This window comes from Osmerus mordax, chromosome 8 (genome assembly GCF_038355195.1).
Source record: "Osmerus mordax isolate fOsmMor3 chromosome 8, fOsmMor3.pri, whole genome shotgun sequence".
Classification (NCBI taxonomy): Eukaryota; Metazoa; Chordata; class Actinopteri; order Osmeriformes; family Osmeridae; genus Osmerus; species Osmerus mordax.
This window is the reverse complement of record NC_090057.1, coordinates 16,402,975-16,425,513: the sequence shown is the minus strand read 5'-3', so window position 1 is coordinate 16,425,513 and position 22,539 is coordinate 16,402,975. Positions and strand designations below refer to the sequence as shown.

The window sequence follows — 22,539 nt, the reverse complement described above, 5'->3', positions numbered from 1 at the left end:
CAGAGAAACCGCGGTCGGACCCGTCTGCCAAGCGGCCGTGCGGAGGCCCTCGGAATTAGACGGGCCACGTTGACCTAGATTAAATTGATAAGGTCGGAACGGCGAGAGACAAATGAAACCGCAGCTGGACCTCTTCGCCAAGCCCACGGCCGAGAGAGGTCGTCGCAAGCCAACATTTCAAAGACGGCCTTTACGATTCGACGATTCTTGATCGCTCTTTGGCGGTCGAATTAGGGAGGCGTCCTTAGAATAATTTGTCCATGCAATCACGTAAGCTGTAGGCAAGTGCTACTAACACACATTCCGTGGGGGTCAGGACAGCTTCTGTCTAGGGTAACGCAGCTATGGCTCGGGATTTCAGTGCACTGCAAGTTCTACAGCAGATGTTTGCCAATATCGAGCAAAGTGAGTCTGAAGAGGAGGCTGAGAATGTGTCCGAAGAAGACGGGGAAGAGTGTGCAGAGAATGTTGCAGAAGAGGAGGAGGAAGAAGAAGAAAACGGGCAAGAGTACGCGGAGCATGTGTCAGAAGAGGAAGACGGGCAAGAATACGACGCAGTCAACGACGCCGCTGCCGCCGACGACGACCAAGCCCTTCAAATCGACAGTGATACTTTCTTGTCGAAAAACGGCCAAATTGAATGGTGTTCGATTGCGTATCGGAGGAATCCGAGGCTGCTGTCGCAACGTGACAGTACGGAGAGGACCCACAGCTTACGCCGTTTCCCACGCTCACGACATCGTCTCCGCATTTTTACTCTTTGTCACGCCACAAATCGAAAGAGTAATCTTGGACGTGACAAATCGGGAAGGTTATCTGAAACGCGGAGAGAAGTGGAAAGCCATGGACGCCACTGACCTACGTGCCTACATAGGGCTGCTAATCCTGGCAGGGGTGTACAAGTCCCGAGGCGAAGCGGCCGCCAGTCTATAGGACGCGCAAAGTGGCAGAGCGATTTTCCGCGCTACCATGCAGCTGAAACTCTTCTACACCTATTCGACGTCGTTACGATTTGACGACCATGGGACACGAGCGGCGAGACGCGCGACGGACAAGTTGGCGGCGATAAGAGAGGTCTGGGATATGTGGGTAGAGAGATTACCACGCCTCTACGACCCAGGGCCCGAAGTGACCGTGGATGAACAACTGCTCGCGCTCAGAGGACGGTGTCCTTTCAAGCAGTACATGCCAAGCAAACCGGTGAAATACGGCATCAAGTCGTGGGTCGCGTGCGATGCAAAATCAAGCTACGCTTGGAAGATGCAAGTCTACACCGGGAAGCAGATGGACGGAGTCCCGGAGAGGAACCAGGGGATGCGCGTCGTGCTCGACGTGACAGAGGGCCTGAAGGATCGCAATGTCACGTGTGACAATTTCTTCACCTCTTACGAACTCGGACGAGAGCTCATGGCGACGAGAAACATGACCGTGGTTGGCCACGTGCGAAAGAACAGGGCCGAGCTCCCGTCCGAGCTGCTGACGACGAAGACGCGACGGGTGCTGTCGTCGCAGTTCGCCTTCACTCCCACCACCACTCTGGTTTCCTACCTCGCGAAGAAAAATAAGAACGTTTTACTCATGAGCACACGCCACACAGACGCTGATATCAGTGACAGAAACGACGGCAAACCGACCATCGTCCTGGATTACAATTTGAACAAAGGAGGAGTCGACAATCTGGATAAGGTCATCACGGCCTACAGCTGTAAAAGGAAGACGGCCCACTGGCCCCTCGTCATCTTCAGCAACATTGTTGACGTCTCCTCCTACAACGCCTTTGTGATATGGAGAGAGGTCAACCCCAACTGGATGCCGCGTAAGCGCAACAAGAGGAGGTTTTTCCTCGAGCAGCTCGGAAAGGCCCTCGTGACTCCGGTGATCGAAAGAAGACGATGTCTGCGGGAGCTGCTGCCGCGGTTGTGAAAGATCTACGGATGGCCAGCTGTCGCGATCCACCTCCTCAACGGCGACCCGGAGAGGATGGCGCAGCGGTAGCAGCAGCAGCCGCCGCCTCCTCATCGGCAGGACCGACGTCGCCGGTCCCTGCCAGTAAGAGGAAGAGATGTCAAGTCTGCCCGGTGAAGAAGGACCGTAAAACGTTCACAGTTTGTCGCGGGTGTAAGAGGCCTGTCTGCAAATCCTGTTTGCATGTATACTGCCCCACATGCCCCACCGAGCTGGGCTTCGTCCAAGGAGAGGTTCCCGTTGACCCTGGACGACCTGCGGGAGTGTGTGCAGAAGACTGAACAACTCAGTCGAGTGCAGAAGAGGGTTTTGCTCAAGCCACAGCACAGTGCTGCTAACGCTACCACCACCACATGCATGGGATGTATATATGATGTATCAGGACGGCGGGCTGGAGGTTCTATCCCTAGTGCTGTCTGCGGGTCGCTGTGAAGCACGGTGTCATGCGTGGTGTGACAACTTTTCATGATACAAAAATAAAGTGAAACATTTTATTTTATTCCTCACGTTGTCTGCCTAGTCTATGACGCCACTCTTGTGCCGTTTCAGGGTCGTGGTGAAGCAAACTGACGTTGTGACAACTTTTTCATAATAAAAAATAAATAAAGTGAAACCTTTTATTTCTAGCCTTGTCTGCCTAGCCTATTAGTACACTCTCGCGCTGTATCCTAGTCTGCGCTGTGACTCACCATACCTAGTCTGTTACGCCACTCTCGTGCTGACAACCTTTCGTAATACAAAAATAGTGAAGTGAAACATTATCCGTCGAAATAAAAATGAAATCATATTTGCCCTGACTGTTAAGCGAACCCGGGCCATGGAGCTGAAAGCCCCACAGCCTTGCCACTAGACCACCAGGGAGATACTTGTTTAGCACGCTGTCTCTGCCTTTTTGTTAGACACGGCAACGTCTGTGTTGTCTATTACGAGACCCTGTTGGTCACAACGACCCGGAGACAGCGCGAAGGTCGCGTAATAGACAACGCTGTGGGTCACAATGACCCCCGAGACAGCGCGAAGGGGGCGTAATAGACAACGCTGTGGGTCACAACGACCCCCGAGACAGCGCGAAGGTGGCGTAATAGACAACGCTGTGGGTCACAATGACCCGGAGACAGCGCGAATGATAAGTTCAGGTTGCATAGACAATGAGGAGAGCGTGAGGGTTAAGCTCTTAGCTTTGCTAGATGATGCAGTTCAGCTTCCACACTGCCTCTTGAAATTCTACAATTTCTTCGATTGCTTCACAATGTTCAAACTTATTCTCCTGCATTGTATTTAAGCACTTAGCTTTGTTAGATGATGCAGTTTAGCTTCCACACTGCCTCTTTTGTGTGACTCACACATTTTTGAAATTCATTTCAGCTTTCGGCTTGCGGGTATTTTCTAATTCTGTAGCCTATTTTCAGCAATTTAAAAACAAATAATTCATCTTTCAGCATTCCAATGCATTTTCTGCAAGAAATGCACTTTCTAGTTTTTATTACTCAGAAAACATTTTAGACATCCTCAGAAGAGGGTAACGAGTACAAGCAGCAAGTTTGGTGTGAATCCATCAAAGATTTGCTGAGATACGACCCAACTTCCTGTTTGCTGGCATAACGGCACATTTTGATTGCCTGTACCGGGCAATCGGTTTTGAAAATCAAAATAACATGTGATAGCTTTTGTGAGGCTTGGTTCCCTATTAGGTTCCCTCCTTACGGAGGAATCCTAATAATAAAACGAACAATAACAATAGGTTTCCTCCTTACGGAGGAATCCTAATAAAACCAACAATAACAATAGGTTTCCTCGTTACGGAGGAATCCTAATAATACATAGAGGGTACAATTTGTGGGGAAATTGTATGGTGTGCTTGCTTGCGTCGGTTGCACAGGGGTCTGTTTTTTAATGACATTTTTACAACTGATATTTCTGTATATTTTATATAAAAATGCATACTTATTAGTGTGTTTGCTGCAAGCAAAAACACTATTGTTATTCTGCATACTTATTGGGTGTGCTGTTTTTTAATGACATTTTTACAACTGATATTTCTGTATATTTTATATAAAAATGCATACTTATTAGTGTGTTTGCTGCAAGCAAAAACACTATTGTTATTCTGCATACTTATTGGGTGTGCTTTGCCTTCGGCAAGGGCACAACCTTTGTTCTCTCACATATATATTATTATTATTATTATTCTTTTTGCCCCCCTAAAACTCAGTCAATATTTGGCCTACATAGACAACGTAGGTGTCAAAAGTTTCGTCTTGGTAGCGATTGAGTTGCTTCTATTGGAATTTACGTTCCGTTGCATGGTTTGGGCTTAAGTTAAGTTTTTGTGGTGAAAAGTGAAGCTAACGGTGGCTAATTTGCTAGCCACAGTCACTGACGTTACTAACGTCACTAACGTCACTAAAACACGCGTGACTACCTTTGGCAGAACATTCGTTTCGCATCTGTTAACTTGGGGGATAGCTAGGCTAACTATAGCTTTACTGCAAGGCAGCTGCAGAAACGCCACAAGCAAAGAGGCCAGGGTGATAAATATTTACTCATTTTACTTTGTGATATGACACACAATTGTGATGTGTAATGTACAATATAAGCTGATATTATTAAGGAAGTACATCTACTTTCAGAAAACAGTAGTCTACTATTTCACTGAAATATTAGCATCATGACATTAGCCTGTGTTGCCCGGGCAATAATACTACAGTGGTCTATGATGTATCTGTTTTCAATCGTTAAAATAAACATTCCTCACATATACATTTTCGTTGTAGGATTTATTCTGACATTAGTAAACGATTTGTTGGTGAAATAACCATTACCTGTGGTTTCAAACCAGTGTAGCTCACTGCAATGCTGTAGCTTACGCGAGACACACTACAAAAACATCTAGCTACAGTACACAGCTGTTTAGGAAGTCAAACGGCGACAGAAAATGTTCGGCACTCCCCTTACTTAAATCAAAAGTCTATCTAACTACTAACCTGAACTTCATTGCCACAGCCTAAACGTTGTCAATCTGTTCATGAAAATAATTAATTTCAGCCTAAACCGTACAACGGAACGTTAAATCCAATTCAACCAACGCAATCGCTACCAAGACCAACACAGCAGTAGTCTACTACTGTACCGTAGTAGTACAATTTACCGGGGCAGCTTCTCCACACAGGGCTATATCGCATTTTGCGTTGTTACTGACAATGATCGCTACCAGTGAGCTTTTTATGAATGAGCGATTTTCCACTAAATAAATGTCAAGCTTATTTACGTTTTGGGGGGCATATTTTCAGTTAGCAGATGGTACTGTTTGAATCGCGATTCCATCTTCTACTGCCGGGTAACGTCGTAGAATAATCTTCAAAGGGGGTTCTTTATTCATGAATGAATGCAATATGAGTAGGCTAAATGCCTGAAAATATGATGAGAAGGGAAAAACTTAAAATGACGTTTAAGTCATAGAGATTAGGTCAATTTTTACACCGGTCTGCCAAATTTATTCGTTTTGATTCAACGATGAGGCTGCCTCTTGCAGGGGAAATGAGAAGACATCTATTTCATTCTACACTTCACTCGTATTTTGAGTTGTAAATGAGCAGCAAAAAAAAGATGCTTTTAAATCTATGTAATCTTTATAAATAATAAGTAGGCCCGATGCATTTTTATATAAAATATACAGACCCCTGTGCAACCGACGCAAGCAAGCACACCCTACAATTTCCCCAGAAATTGTATCCTCTCTAGTTATAATTATTCTTTTTAACATTTTCCTCCCACTTTTTTCCGTCGCCTACTCCTTTCACATCGTTTAAGCTAGAAACACCGTTCAAACTTCATTTGATAAAGTCTGAACTGCTTTAGTGTGCTATTACTTTTGTCATTGATAACTTTTAAAGTTTTTAAGGTATTAAAGTTTAAGGCGCTAAAAAAAATGAATGGGTTTCAATGGTTGAGAATGTTCAAGTCAAATTCAATTGTGACGTCATGCACTGACAGAACTGTTTCTCACTGCGTACATTTTTGGCACTGTTTAACACTTTCCTGCCTGAATATGCAGACTATTTCAAATAATATACCTGAACTGTTTATACCATTTTGAAGACAAGATTTAGGGCTTTCTAATGATGTAAATATTTATATGATCATGTTAGGCAAATCATCCTTTATCAAGACGATTTCACAGAGCCATTCTGACAAACATCTTCTCCGTCTGCATTACTTTAAAAAAAAAAAACTAATTTGTAACCACTTTCACTACAAGATAGAGGATATGTAAGAGCGTATGAAATGTGCGTACTTTTGGCGTGAATTCAGAACAGCAGACAGATTTAAGATAGACTATTTTGTTTAAAAGTTATGACCACTGAAGTGATGAGTGGGATAACGCAATTCCAAGCTAGCGCGATGGCTCTCCATAACTAAAAACGGTTCTACTTTTTTCCACAATCGACCAAATTGGCCAAACAAGGTATGTACATTGAGTTTAAAGTGTACATAATCTAGCTAGATTATTTTTCTTTAGAAAGTTTCACAGAAATCTGCAAAAATCGAGGCTCAACACTGTCATATCCGACTGTCACGAACAGCCAAACCGGGGTCACGAAAGGTTTACTGCAGCTGGCGTTACTACGAACAAAAGCTTCGTAACTGAAAAGTTTTTACTTTTAGTTGACGATATTGAACACAGACGTTAAGAAACTTGTATTTACTCTAAATATATTCTCCGTTTTCAATTTGAAGCAGTAAATCTAACACAGTAGGAATTCTCCCACGACATCCGCTCGCTCCGCTTTGACAAATGTTTTCTCAGGCCACCATACATTAGACAAGCTAATTTTCGAGCACTTTCAATACAAGATACAGGCCATGTTAGAGTTGATATATATATACATAATTGTGTGGGCAATGTAGAACAGCAGACAGATTTGAAATATGATCTTTTGTTTTAAAGTTATGGCCATTCTAGTGACGAGTGCTTACAACGCTAGCTACGACTGTCATCATACAGTACTGTAGCTGCCATAAAACGGCGAAACTAGCTACGTCTATACTGTAGTTCGTTACCTACAAAAAAATGCTTCGTAACAGTATTTACTTTTTATCGGCGATATTGACAACAGAGGTTAAGGAACTTGTCTTTAATTAAAAGATCGTCTCCGTTTTCAATTTGAAGCAGTATCTAGTTACTGTAGGAAATCTCCCATTGCATCCTCTCTATAGCTTCTTCGGCTAAATATGGACGACAATGACGATGCATGCATTATTCACGCCTACGGTGTTAATACAGTCTGTAAAAATACCACTTTGACACACTTGCAAGAAATTATCCGCTGGTTAGATGTAGCATGATCTTATTTACCGCCCACAATAGTTCTGCTTTTTTTGCTGCAGCATTCTGATTTAGAGTAGCTAGCTTTTCCAGTTGCACAACAAAGTGACATAATGTGACGAGATTGAATTTTAAAAACTCACCAGGGACAACGACAACATCGGCAACCCTGCACTATGGATTATTATTTTGATGTCATCTTTAAATTAAGTGTCTGAACAGGACTGGTTGTGCAGGCACACATGATTAGTTTCTCCTTCATCTTGAACCTAAAACCTAGATTCTAGGTTAGAAATGTTGACAATGACCAACAGTTGCTACGTTACAAGAAACAAGGAACCAATCCGATTGGCCAACGCTCTTCACTGTTCCACTGTTCAAACTTTTTTCTGTTTCTACATCTTTCAATTATTAATACTTTTCAGAATGGGTTTTATTCGCCAAGAAACATCACACAGACAAGGAATTTACTGTGGCAGGAAGGTGCACACATTAAACATCGCTGGGTTGCACCAACAAGGATTAACTCTTAAACTAGGTTTATACCAAGTTTGTCTTTTAATCCAGTTGCACCAAACTTTAAACTTAGTTTAACCTTAGTTTAAAATTAATCCTGGGTAAATCTAACCCTTTGGCAATCTCTGTTTAATTTCCATTTAAATCTAGATTAAATTTAAATCTGTTGCACCAGTCATTTTAAACCTAGTCTAAACCTGGATTAGCAGTTATATTTAAACCACCCCTGGAGGAGGTTTATCTCAGTTTTATTGACAACATGGCTGCATATCTTCGCTAGATGGGGTTAGAGGAAAGAGTTCCTCGCAGGAAAATTAGAGATAGGTTAAACCCAATTGAATTCTATGACAACAGCGAGTTTTCACAGCGGTACAGATTTACAAAGGAGTCTGTCATATACCTGAATGGGAAGGTTGGACCAGCAATCAAGCATGGAAGTGAGAGGAATTTTGCTGTGCCACCGCTTCTCCAGCTCCTAGTAGCTTTGCGATTTTATGCTACAGGGTGTTTTCAGATGGTTGATGGGGATCTTTTCGGAGTTCATAAATCCACAGTCTGCAGAATTGTCAGCAGTGTCCAAGGCAATTGCAAGTTTAAAGGCTCAGTACATTCACTTTGAACCAAGGAGAGAGACAACAGCTGGATTTTATGGGAGAGCAGGTTTTCCAGGAGTAATTGGGGCTATCGACTGCACCCACATTCCCATTACCAACCCAGGTGGTGGGAATGGGGAACTGTTTCGGAATCGAAAGGGCTACTGCTCAATTAATGTCCAAATTGTGTGTGATGACCAGGCCCAGATCACACACGTTGTTGCAAGATGGCCAGGATCCACACATGACAGACGAATCTTTGACAACAGTCAACTTTGTGCACTGCTGGAGAGGGGAGATCTTTGGACACCTAGTGGGGGACAATGGCTATGCATGTCGCCCATACCTGTTGACTCCTCTTTTTAACCCTCAGACCCAGGCAGAAAAAAACTACAACTACTCTCACATTCAAACAAGAGGGGTAATAGAGAGAGTGTTTGGGGTGTGGAAGCGGAGATTTCCATGTATACAGTTGGGACTCTGCACAAAATTGGACACTACCCTGACCATCATTGTTGCAGTAGCTGTTTTGTACAACTTTGGGAAGAGAGTAGGAGATGATCTACCCGAGGAGGATGAGCCCCCACTTGAGGATGATCTGGAAGATGCTCAAGTGCAGAATGCTGCAAATAAATACATTACACAATTTCAGTTTCAGAATTCATTCAAAAATCTTTCTATTTCTTGTGACTGGCTTAGATCCAGTAGCCTCTGCTTCTGAAGACTTAGGAGCATGCATCTCTCCTTCTCTAATGTGAGAAGCTCCTGGTGAGAACTAAGCTTAGGGTGCTTAGCAGGGGGCTTCACAGGTGATGCTGCTGCTTCGATGTTTCCATGAGGCTCCACTTGCTCCAGTACGATGATAGTGTCAGCTAGACAAAACAAAAAAACATATAAAACATTAGGAGGCTACCTACAACTATGCACAATGCACTTTACTCTTGAGGTCTCTGACGTCCAATGACATAGGAAATAACTAATTTAATAAATTACCATAGGCTACTAAAGAGAACATGGAACTGTTATTTCTGTAGTATGATGTGCTATTCAATTTGAAAATTATTAACATCTTAGGGGTATGTACAGTAATACATAGGCTCTAACAAATGCTTTGTAGGCAAAATTATAGCCTATTTTCGTCATTTTTGTCACGTTATTGCTGCAACCAACGGCGTTGGAGTTCGTAGTTACTTGCAGCTTCTGTGGCTGTACTGTCATCTAATGCGCCGTCATCGTCGTAGGGGTTGGGGAGGGAGAAATCTGCTGCGGGATCATATCAATGATCTTCTTTGACAGAGGATCCGTAGCATTGATTGGTGGTCCTCTGCCGGTTTGAAATTGGCTACGCCTCTCTTCCGCCGCATCGTTTTTTTTTTGTCTTGAGGTTTTTCCAGCAGGCTTTAAGTTGCGCCCTGTCCCTCGTCTCTTTAATACCGGTAGAGCCATTGAAGCGCTCAGCTAACCGGACCCAGTTCCGCTCCTTCTTTTCTAGAGTACTGCTGTCAGTCCTCTTGTCCTAAATTATTACCCCAAACTCCTCCATCAATTCAGTCAGCAACATCTTTTCAAATGTTGAAAAGTTTGACCCTCTTTGACGTGCCATAGCTAGCTAGCTGGCTATTTGTAACATAGTTTATTATAGCCGCTGTAGTGGTAGCCTAGGCTATAAACGGTAACTAACGGTATCAGTAACGGCATTTATTCAAAAAGCTGCTATAGGAAAAAGAGCGCATGCATTTAGGGCTATTTAGTTCCGTAGGCTACTTGTTAAACATACGTTGTGAATTTGTTTACATTTTGTCGGAATCCATCATGGCGGACATTGAACATAAACTAATCCTGTTTTAACCCTTGTTTAAACTAGTTTAACTAATCCAAGGTTAAAATTAAGATGTGCAACACATCTCTGATTAATTATAAACCAGTTTAAACATAGATTTACTAACCCTAGATTAACTCTAAACCAGGATTAATTTAATCCATGTTGGTGCAACCCAGCCTAAGAATCTTAAATAAGAAATGTACAAGTCTAACTAATACTAAAGGTTTAAAAATGTAAAAGGCTTAGAATGAAATAAAATATAAAATGGCTCTAACATAACACTTTAACATTTATGAAATTAAATAAGATACCCTTTTCATCACTCTTTTTTCTCCTTTTTCAACCGTGAGAAAATATTGCAATGCATAACAATGACAGATATACTTTTAACACTGTCTCACCATTTTGGTTTCAAAGCAACACTTTTTTTCACCTTCATACTGCTGACATACTTTTGTCTGCTATGATATTGATAACTGTTATGCAATATACTCTTCATCACTATATTTGCTCATTTTTCTAACTTCAAACTTTTTTCTGTTTCTCAATCTTTCATTCTTTAATACTTTTAACGCTTAAAAATGTATGAAAGTCAATAAGATACTCTTTTCATCACTGTTTTTTCTCCATTTTCAACAGTAAGAAAATATCGCAATGCATAACAATGACAGATATACTTTTAACACCTTTTCTCACCATTTTGTTTTTAAAGCACATACCTCTTTTAAAATTTTTGTAAAACCTTCTTCACTATTCAAGCCATCAAAACAATCGTTTCAACTGCTTTCAGCAAACACAATTTTTTTTCAGGAAATGTACCTTTCTAGTTATTTATAAAGATTACATAGATTTAAAAGCATATTTTTTTTGCTGCTCATTTACAACTCAAAATACGAGTGAAGTGTAGAATTAAATAGATGTCTTCTCATTTCCCCTGTAAGAGGCAGCCTCATAGTTAGATCAAAACGAATAAATTTGGCAGACCGGTGTAAAAATTGACACCGGTCTATGACTTAAAGGTCCTTTTAAGTTTTTCCCTGTTTGTGATATTTTCTGCCATTTAGCCTACTCATATTGCATTCATTCATTAATAAAGAACCCCCATTGAAGATTATTCTACGACGTTACCGGCAGTAGAAGATGGAATTGCGATTCAAAAAGTACCATCTGCTAACTGAAAATATGCCCCCAAAAACGTAAATAAGTTTGACATTAATGTAGGCGGAAATGGCTAATTCAAAATAAGTTTGCTAGAGGCAAGCTAGCTGCTGTTGCTCCACATTTCACTGATTGTTTGAAAGCGCTGGAAATGAGAATGTTTCTTTTGACAAAGTTTAACTGTGGCATTGAAGACACAGTACTACACTGCCAGTGGGCGAGCCGAGTCTAACTGAGGCTAACGTCAAAACAAGCCGCGGTGTCACTCAAATTCCAGGTTTTACACAAATCACAAAAATATGCTGACTCGCTGGCTGTCTTCGCAATCGCCATATCTTTAAAACACTGCCCTCCTTCTGATTTTTGATGTAGAATTGACCCTGGTACGAAATTAAGAAAATACTCATCAGAGACCGACAACAGCTGACGCAATCGTCAACGGAGGCTGACGGGGCTCTTATGTAGCAAACCAATCAATAGGTGCATTCGACTTCATGCAGCACCTGCGTCGTCTGCAGCCGCCTGCAGCCCGGCTGACTTGAAGCAGCCAATGGCATTGAAGTCGAACACACCTAAAGTTTTTACAGCAACCTACTGTAGCCCAGGGGGTCAACCTTAGGATATACAGGTTTCTGTTTAAACTATCATATTACATAAATATAAAAGTTTGAATAAATAATAGTTCATAGTTTAATAAAGAGACTTTAAGGTTTAAAAGTGTTTATTTATTTTTTATGCCTTTGCACATGGTAACATGTTGTAGTGCCTTCCACCGATATACCAACTTTGGTGTTGATATCTCAAAGATTTGCTGAGATTTGACCCAAATTCCTGTGTGGTTGCTTTGTTGCCAGTTTTGATTGGCTGTACCGGACAAACGGTTTTGAAAATCCAATATAAAAGTAATACCTGAGTGAGGGCTGCTGTGATGATGATGTGTGTCAATTCTGGGGAAGATTGGAAAACAATTGTAGGAGGAGTAGGCTTTCAAAGGTTTTTGATAAAACCGGAAATGGCGGAAAATCAATATAACCGTAATTTGACGTCATAGTTTAATAAATAGACTTTAAGGTTTAAAAGTTATTATTTTTGATTTGATGAGAAATGCATATTGGTTAATGGTCATGTTTTACTGAATGCAGCATTTAACATTTTATATCTGTTGTTTAAAAACATATGTTAAAATGTACCGGTTACAAATATGACGAGAGTAAGATAAATGTTTTGTGAATTTATTTTGTTGCTTTAATTTTGATTATGATGATGAGCCAATCTGATGTGAGGTCAAAGGACAGGGTAACGCGGGAAGTTGGGAGACAGAGCGAGCGGAGGAGTTGAAGGGAAGAAGAGTGTTGTAGCGTACAGTAAAATACCAACAGTTGAAGATTCATGATTATCGTTGTAGAAAGTGTTCACCCAGGACTCTGTTCGTATTTGGTAGTGGTGTTATGCTTAGATGGTTGGGTGGATAACTCAACCAACAACAACAAAGAAAGAGGAGTTTGGCTGCTGACCCGGTGGTTTTGGATTAAGCACGGACTTTGCTGCCAGGCTAGCGTTGGCATTTTTTCACTCATAATCCAAGCTCCAACTTGCGTGCTAGAACGTCTCTTTCACGTTGTATCCATGCGTCATTGCTAACGTGTGCTGTCATAGTGACTTGGGCTAGCACTGAGTACCCTTCGTTGACAGAAGGCACTTTTTGGCACAAAAACCCAATTTCTACTTAAACCAGGGCTCGACAATAACGATGGCCCGGGGCCAGTAAAAAGTAACGTCGGGACAGTTAAACTAGCAACTCACTGGCCCGATCGGGCCACTGCAAATTATTGATTGAAAAAAAAAATTGCATTGTAAAAGTTAACATCCTTCATATGGTTTGCTAAATGCATAAATAACTTCAGCTTGTGGGGCGCACAGTTGGCAAATCAAGAGTTGAGTAGTGTGTGACGAGTGGTTGTCAAATTGTAATTCTCTAATCCCGATACATTTTTTAACAACTGGCGCGAGACAATAAAGTGACGATGGCAGCAAAGTAGAGCAACAAGCTCAAACGGAAGCATTTTTTTTTATGGAACGAAGATGCACTGTGTTGTCTGTCGTATGTTCCCGTCTAAAGCAGACAAAAGTGGATCTTTTTACACAGGCACCGACAATTTTCAAAAACAATCCCTGACCAGCCATGCTAGCAGACAGCACCTAGTTTGCGTGACAGCTAAGCGGATGGTTGACAATCCATCTTTCAGGCCATTGACCATGCTGGTCAGGAATTTAAATGTCAATGCCCATCGTGTTATTGCACGACTTATAACAACAGAATATCACGTAATTAAGACGGGCCAGCCGTTCACCTCGTTCCCCCAGACTATTGAACTGCAGCAGAAGAATGGTGTCGACTTGGGTACTTAGTATCATACTGATGAAATGCTATGGAAGCTTTTATATATTAGCATTGAGGGACCAGAGGTTTCAGTTTCAGCCTGACAGAGTTGTGCAGAGATGGCTGTCAGCAGGGAAGAGAGCACGTCATGTTTGAGGTTAAAAGTCAATTGTTTTGCTGACTATTACCTTTTCATTTTTTATCACTATAAATGTGATTTCATTTTTGTTATTTTTATATCCAGGATGTGTTTAATAAATGGTTAAACATGTTAACAGAATAACACAACTTAGAAGTCGTTTGTTTTGTTGTAACAATGATTAAATTACAACTTTTGGAGGGGGGGCCAGTAAAAATTGTCTTGGGCCAGTGCCCAAATTTTTTAATGTTGAGCCCTGACTTAAACCATGCAACGGAATGTGAATAAAAATACAAGCAACTCAATCGCTACCAAGACGAAACTTTTGACATCGACGTTGTCTATGTAGTCCAAATATTGAGGCATCCTTAGGGGTGGGAAAATAAACAATAACTCGAAAGGTACATTTCCTGAAGAAAATGTGTGTTTGCTTAAAGCAGTTGAAACGATTGTTTTGATGGCTTGAATAGTGAAAAAGGTTTTACAATTTTTTTTATAGAGGTATGTGCTTTAAAAAAAAATGGTGAGGAAAAAAGTGTTAAAAGTATATCTGTCATTGGGACTTCCGGTTGTGATATGTAGAGAGAGGACGCACACGTGGGGGCTCCCAGTTTGGTTTTTGTTCCTTTCCTTTTAAAACCATCTTTCTGTGAGCATTTTGGCATAACCAACGCGGCTTGACCTAGTTTAGTCAACCCAATATGCTCCTTTGTTAAACGGTTATTGTATTGCTCGACCTTCTTATTTTTATTTTTACATGTCATAATCACTGGGAGCCCTCCTGGGCAGAAGTGTCAGAGACTGTATCGCCAGAAGTTTTTGGACATAGTGTTTAGCCTGCAGCTTGCCTCAGGGAGAAGGTCAAGTATAGGCTTAGTTTTAGTTCTAGTTCTGTTTTTGTTTTGGTCATGGGATAGGGTTGGGGAAAGGGACACCACAAAATTTTTACAACCAAAAGAAATGCACATAACTGTGTACTTTATCACAATCATTGCTCTAATTTATCTCTGTTTACCATTCCTTTCATTTGCATTCTTTATAGTTGAACATGGGAGGTGGTATTGATGCAAAGAGGGCTGCTGTACGATTCATTAGCTGGAATGTAAAAGGTTTAAATGGGCCTGTTAAAAGATCCAGAATATTTAATCATCTAAAATACTTAAAGTGTGATATTGCATTTCTACAGGAAACCCACCTACTGGTTAAAGATCAAGTCAGACTAAAAAAAGGATGGGTGGGGAATGTATTCCACTCCAATCTTAATTCAAAAACTTGTGGAACAGCCATATTGATCCATAAAAGAACCCAATTTAGTGCGACCACTGTTAACTCAGACCCACAAGGATGGTTTGTAATGATATCTGGGCTTCTCTACCATAAGCCTGTGGTTTTGGTTAATATCTATGCCCCGAATTGGGACGATGATACATTTATAGGGAAAATAATTTCATTAATTCCGGATTTGAACTCGCAGCTATTGATATTTGGCGGCGATTTAAACTGTGTAATGAATCCGGTATTAGACCGTTCCAATTCTAAATCTACGAATTTATCTAAAAATGCAAAGCTACTATCAGCCTTTATGGACCAGATAGGAAGTGTTGACCACTGGCGTTCTTTATTTCCACAGAACAAGTCCTTCTCTTTCTTTTCCTCTGTACATCATTCGTTTAGTAGGATAGATTATTTTTTTATTGACCAGACTCTTCTCCCCTTTGTCACAAATGCTGAATACTCAGCTATAGCTGAATCGGATCATGCCCCTGTAATATTAGACCTTGCCTTCCCTTCTTGCAAATTTGAATGCCCCTTTTGGAAATTAGATAGAAGCTTTCTGGCTGATGAGACCTTTTGTGAAATGATCTCCCAAAAAATAGGTGACTTTATAGATTCCAACAAAAAGGATGACATTTCCCCTTCTCTTTTGTGGGAAACATTAAAAGTGGTAATCAGGGGTGAGATTATATTGTATTCTGCTAGAACAAATAAAATGAAAAGAATAAAACAAGAGGAGCTCATTAAAGCAATAGCTATGGTGGATTCTCAGTACTCCACCTCTCCCTCCCCTGAATTATATAAGAAAAAGCTGGATCTCCAAACACAATACAATTTGTCGTCAACTGAAAGGACAGAACGTCTCCTATTAAAATCACGGGGGTATGTCTATGAGCATGGCGACAAATCTGGACGGCTATTAGCACACCAACTTAAGTGCCGATCTGTATCTCGACAGATCCCACAGATACGTAAAGATGATGGTGAACTAACTATTGATCCAGAAGAAATTAGCAAAACATTCACCTCATTCTAGTAGAATCTATATACGTCAGAGGTACAGAATGATAGCTCTGACATGGAACATTTTTTCAATGGTTTCTAAGCCCCTTCTATCAAAGCAAGACATAGGACTGAGACTGAGCTTCCACTAAAATTTACAGAAATTGTTGATGCGATTAAGGCAATGCAGAATGGCAAGACTCCTGGCCCTGATGGGTACCCTATAGAGTTCTATAAAAAGTTATCTGGTAAATTATCCTCAATTTTACTTGATATGTTTAATGATTCTGTGTCCCATGGATTCCTTCCGCAGACACTGACTGAAGCATCAATTACCCTTTTGCTTAAGCCAGGTAAAGATAACACAGAATGGAGCTCATACCGACCTATCTCCCTCCTCAACTGTGACGTGAAGATCTTGGCCAAGGCCCTTTCCTTACGCTTAGAAACCACAATGCCTGACGTGGTGTCTGCTGACCAGACTGGTTTTATTTTGGGGCGTCATTCATTTACAAATATCCGCCGGCTATTAAATATTATTCACTCTCCTGCGCCCAGTGCGAGCCCCGAGGTGGTTATCGCGCTTGACGCAGAGAAAACCTTCGATAGGGTGGAATGGGAATATTTATTTATATGCTTAAAGAAATTTGGATATGGTCCTAATTTCATTTCATGGATTTCCCTCTTATATACCTCACCCAGAGCTTCAGTAATTACAAATGGTAAGCGTTCTCAGTATTTTCAGCTGTCAAGAGGCACCCGTCAGGGCTGTCCTATCAGCCCACTACTATTTGCCCTGGCCATAGAGCCCCTGTCCATTACACTCAAATCATTAGCCTTGTTAAGTGGAATCCATAGGGGAGGGAAAGGGCATAGAGTATCTCTGTACGCAGATGATTTGTTAATGTATGTATCAGACCCGGTTTCAAGTGCCCCCCATGTGATCTGTGCTTTGAGGAGATTTGGTGCTTTTTCTGGGTACAAACTGAATTTTAGCAAAAGTGAATGCTATCCTGTTAATGACCTGGCTCTTCAAATACAAGACAATGCTCTACCGTTCCATGTGTCTAGAAATGGCTTTAGATATTTGGGCATTAACATTACAAGAGACATGCAGGAACTTTACCAGGAAAACTTTGGTCTGCTATTTGAGAAAGTCAAGTCAGACCTGAAGAAATGGAAGACATTTCACCTATCTTTAGCAGGGAAAGTGAACTGTATAAAAATGAATGTGCTCCCAAAATGTCTCTATCTGTTTCAATGTGTTCCACTTTATCTCCCTAAATCTTTCTTCAAATCTATTGATAAGATCTTCACTTCATTTATATGGGATGGGAAGAAACCTAGAATAAGGCTAGAACTGTTACAGAAGCCTAGACTGCAATGTGGCCTAGCTCTTCCAAATCTTTGTAATTATTATTGGGCCTCAAATGTTCAAAAAATCATGTACTGGCTCCACGCTCCTGATACAGACTGGTGCCGTTTTGAAGCCGCATCCTGCACTTCAACCTCTCTTAGAGCCCTGGCCACCTCCAGCCATCCCATCTTTGCCTCTCAATACACCAACAATCGAGTAGTCATCAATACCCTCAAAATATGGTTCCAACTTAGACGTAGTTTCGGGTTTAATGATCTTCTCCATTTAAGTCCCATGCACAACAATCATATTTTCCTTCCAGTTAGATTGGACTCTGAATTTACTCTCTGGCAAAGGCAAGGCATTTCTACGTTTAAGAATATGTATATAAACAGTATCTTCCCTAGCTTTGATGACTTATCACGTCAATTTGGCCTCCCTCGGTCTAGCCTATTTTGATACTTCCAAGTCCGCCACTTCAACATCAGGACTCCAACTTTCCACATTTACCATCACCTTCTGGTTTAGATGATCTGTTGGGGACTACCTTCAGCTTTAAACAGGGTTTCCGAGGGTCCTTAAAAAGTCATAAAAAGTCTAAAATCAGATAATCCGAATTTTAGGCCTTAAAATGTCATAAAAAGTCTTAAATACGATTTTGACTGGTCATAAAAATGTATTGGATTATATGTGACTTTTATAGCGTTTTAAACTTCAGTGCTTTTTTAACGTGTTTGGGGGATCACTCCACAACGAAACGAAACCCACATGGAAACAATGAAAACACTGCAAACTTCAGCCCGGTCAGGATTTATCGGAGCACGCCAAGGTAGTGTGTTGCAATGTGCGTTGTGTGATAACGTGGTGCCTTTAAAAGCCCGCTGCACTTTGTGCAAGAAAACGCTGAAATTAGCTTCTTTGGGTATGAAAGCATTAGAGTCGCATGGAAGGTCAGAAAAACATAACGCCATTCTAAAAAGCCAGCAGCAAACACCTGCAATCACCCAATTTTGTTCTGGTTCATTGGGAACATCACCCGGCCCCAGTGCGACCCAGTCTGCTGTATCAACTTTGACTCCGGTTAGCGACCTCCGGACGGCGTTCGGACCTACGCAAACATTAAAAGCGGAGGTGCTCTGGACTTTACACACGGTAGCAAAACATCAGTCCTATAAAAGCAATGATGACATAGATGAGCTGTTTCAAACCATGTTCCCTGATTCTGACATCGCTAAAACCTTCAAGTTGGGAAAGGACAAGACGTCTTACATTACGCGATTTGGATTGGCAGATTTCATTAAGAGAGACCTCTTCTCAAAAGCGAATAAGGGCCCGTTCGTGCTGATGTTCGACTAAAGTCTAAACCAAACAATCAAATCCAAGCAGTTGGACTTGCATGTACGTTTCTGGGAAGGCGAGCAGGTATAGTCGAGGTACCTGGGGTCCCGGTTTTTGGGGCATGCGACAGCCCAGGACTTACTGGAAAATGTTAAAGTAAGTAAAGGTTTTATTACAATAAGCATTACAATGTTTACTCTCACGTTCATAGATTTTTTCCCCCCGAAAGCAATGCTATGGCAAACTGGGGAAATTATATTGTTTCAGTTATCCCCAAAGTGGTATATAGGACAGTAGTAATGGTGTCTACTTCACACAATTCTAGCTGTGCTGGTGGTTATTTCGTAAGAAATCTAAATGGGGGATACTTTGAGCACAGCTAGGACCATGTGAGGAAACTGCCATTGCCACTGTCCTACATATACATCACTTTGGAGGTAAGTGAAACTATACAAATTTGGAAAATCCAAAAAAACTAAGCCATAAAAGAATACATTAACATAATTTCTTGGTTAATTTTCAATGCTTATTAACGGCACAAAAAAATAAAGATATTCAGTCATTTCAAGTATTATAAGACTCAGAAAATTGAGTGTGAAAAATAACAGTTGATTTTTCATTTTTTTCTCAGGAGTGTGTGGACCAACTTAACCTTAGGAGCTTGGTGTCCTTCTCGATGGATGGGCCCAACGTAAATTTTAAGTTTTTGGAACTTTTTCAACAAGACTTTGCAGAACAGTATGGAGGAGCTCAGCTTGTTGATGTGGGGAGCTGTGGACTCCATACATTACACAATGCTTTTAAAAGTGGCTTCTCCAGGTGGCAGCTGGACAAACTTTTGAAAGCCATGCACACACTGTTCCACAACGTACCAGCAAGGAGAGAAGACTACAGTGCTGTCACCAAATCCACCATCTTCCCTTTATCATTCTGTGGCCACCGATGGATTGAGAACCTTCCTGTGGTAGAGAGGGCTGTTGTAGTCTGGCCATCACTTCACCTTTATATGGAAGCGGTGAGAACAAAGAAACTCTCAAACCCTGGGACAGCATCCTTCGACACAATAGAAGCAGCCCTGAAAGATCCACTCATCTTGGCCAAGCTACAGTTCTACATGACTGTCGCCAGGAACTTCAATCCCTTTTTGAAGAAGTATCAAACAGATGAGCCAGTGATGCCTTTCCTCAGCAAAGACTTGGCTGAGTTGATCAAGGTAATGAAAGTAGCACTGCACATTATCATCGTCTTTTGACAGGGTCTACTTAGACGCTTTATCAAGAGAGAGATCCTCCAGGACATCACTACACTGCAGCTTACCAAACTGGATGTAGCTGACAAGAACAACTGGCTCCAACCACAGGACATTGACATCGGCTTGGGTGCTGAGACAGTCCTCAAGGTAGTGTGGTAATTTAGAAATATCATTTTATAAATCATGGTCAGGATGCAAGCAGCAAATATAATTTTATTGTAAATACTATTTATGGCTTATCCCCCTGTCAGAGCAGAAAAAGTGTTGAGCTCAGAGTCCTTGAGTTTAGAAGGGACTGCATTGATGGACTGTCAAACATCGTCAGAAAAGTGCAGGAGAAGAGTCCCCTCAAGTATCCAACGGTTAGGCAGATGGCGTGTCTGGACCCCTCTGTCATGTTCAGAGATCCAGACAGGTGCAAGAGGCAGATGAAATGTCTTGTTCAGACGTTTCTGCAGGACAAACAGCTGGCAGGAGGTGTTTGTGCAGGTTGAAAAAGTATGAGTATTGTATTCGAACTGTTAATCCGAGTGCTGTAAACAGTCAGTGTGTTAGACAGAAGTCTTTTGCCCCACTTTTAAATAGACGTTATTAGTAACAGGCCAATCACATAGAAACATTTCACATAAAATTATTTTTTCTACAAGTTTCTCAATCTTAGGTAGAGCTACAATTTTTATACTGTATATGTTTTTCATTTTCTAATCTGGGTAATATGGTATGGATTGTCGTTTTCTCTTCTCATGGTCCTGCACCTGTTCTGTGTGCAGTGGCTTCCTAGTTGTATTGAAATGGGCTTTGACATTGTACCCCATTATAACTTGTTACAACAGTGATTTGGTCACCATTAGAACCATAACAGGTTGTTGATGTAATGTAATGATAAATCAATAAATTCTTCACTTTTTCATTGCCATAGGGGATGTCATTCTCCAACAATTTGAGGCCTTCCTGTCCCTTGAGAGCAGAAGCGAGGAGTTCCTCTCCTTCCAGCCGATGCAAAAGAGGCTGGATATCTTCTTGTGTGGTTTCCTTTGCAAGCTCTATCCAGAGCTTTGGGCATTCTGTCAGAAGCTGCTCATTTTGTCCCATGGACAGGCCTCTGTGGAAAGAGGTTTTTCTGTGAACAAGGAAGTTGAGACTTGCAACATGCAGGAGGACACTGTTGTTGCACACAGGCTTGTGTGTGATTATGTCACTCTTCACGGGGGGGTTACCAAGGTTCCCCTTACAAAAGAACTCCTGACTTCTGTGGCATCAGCCAGGTCCAGGTACCGTGTACACCTTGATCAAGAGAGAAGGAAGCAGCAGTCTGATGCACAGGGCCAGAAGAGAAAGGCTACTGAGAATGACCTGGAAGTACTAAAAAAGAAAAGAAAAACCATCCAAGAAGTTTCTGAAAGTCTGGCTAGAGATGCAGACAGATGTGCAGAAGAGGCCGAGGGCAAGGCTGGCAGTCGGATGGCCCAGCTCATAACTAAGTCAAATGCTCTGAGGAGAGGCTGCAAGGAAAAGTTAGTTGAGCTAAAGAACATTGAGAAGGAGATTGCAGCCAAGGGAGAAGAGCTCAAATTAATGTAGCCTATTTCTTGTGTACACACACATATGTTACTCTTGCGTACATGCATGTGTGTGTAGTCATGTTCAGTTTAATGTGAATAAATTCATTTATTTTGCAGTAATTAAGGGACTATTGACTATTTTGTTTGCCAGTAAGGACGTGAAATAGGTCTTAAATTGCATTCATAATGGTCATAAAAAGGTCTTAAATTTAACTTGTTGGAACCTGCAGAAACCCTGTTTAAAGGACTTATTTCAAGAATCAATACCTGTATATCTTCTTTTAGAAATACGACTCTTGCAAAGATCAAGGCAGACTGGGTGGATGAGCTGGGAGAGGACTTGGAAGGAGACATTTGGGACAGCGCTTTACTAAGAGTGAATGGTAGCACTTCATGTGCCAAATTTGACACAAGGCTGGATGGTGGACCCAAATGCGGACAGGAAGCGGGGTGGTTTGCGGTTGAATAGTTTTATTCAACGCAATCTCGTAGTCCGGGGCAAGCAAGGGTTGGCAACAGAATATCAAAGCAGAGGTACACTGGGGCAGGCAGGGTCGGTGGGCGGTCGGAGGTCGTATCGGGCCGAATGGCAGAGGTACACTGGGGGCAGGCAGGTCCGTGGTCGGGAGACAAAACAGGTAGCGATCAAAACCGAGAAAACACTGACGAGAAACAAACTGGAATGCTGGAAACGACTGTGAAGCACAAGACGACCTGGCAACGGACAGAAAAGATAACAGAGGTTAAATACAGAAGACAATAGGGAACACCTGGTGAGGGGTGGACACAAAACAACAGGTGAAACGGATCAGGGTGTGAAAAACTTAAACATAATACAGTTCAAAATCTTACAT

The 22,539-nt window shown here is 41.6% G+C and overlaps 1 pseudogene; it reads left to right on the top strand.

The window, feature by feature from the left end:
- Positions 1-344: 344 nt before the first annotated feature.
- LOC136948147 (piggyBac transposable element-derived protein 4-like) lies at positions 345-2,246 on the top strand (annotated as a pseudogene).
- Positions 2,247-22,539: the final 20,293 nt, after the last annotated feature.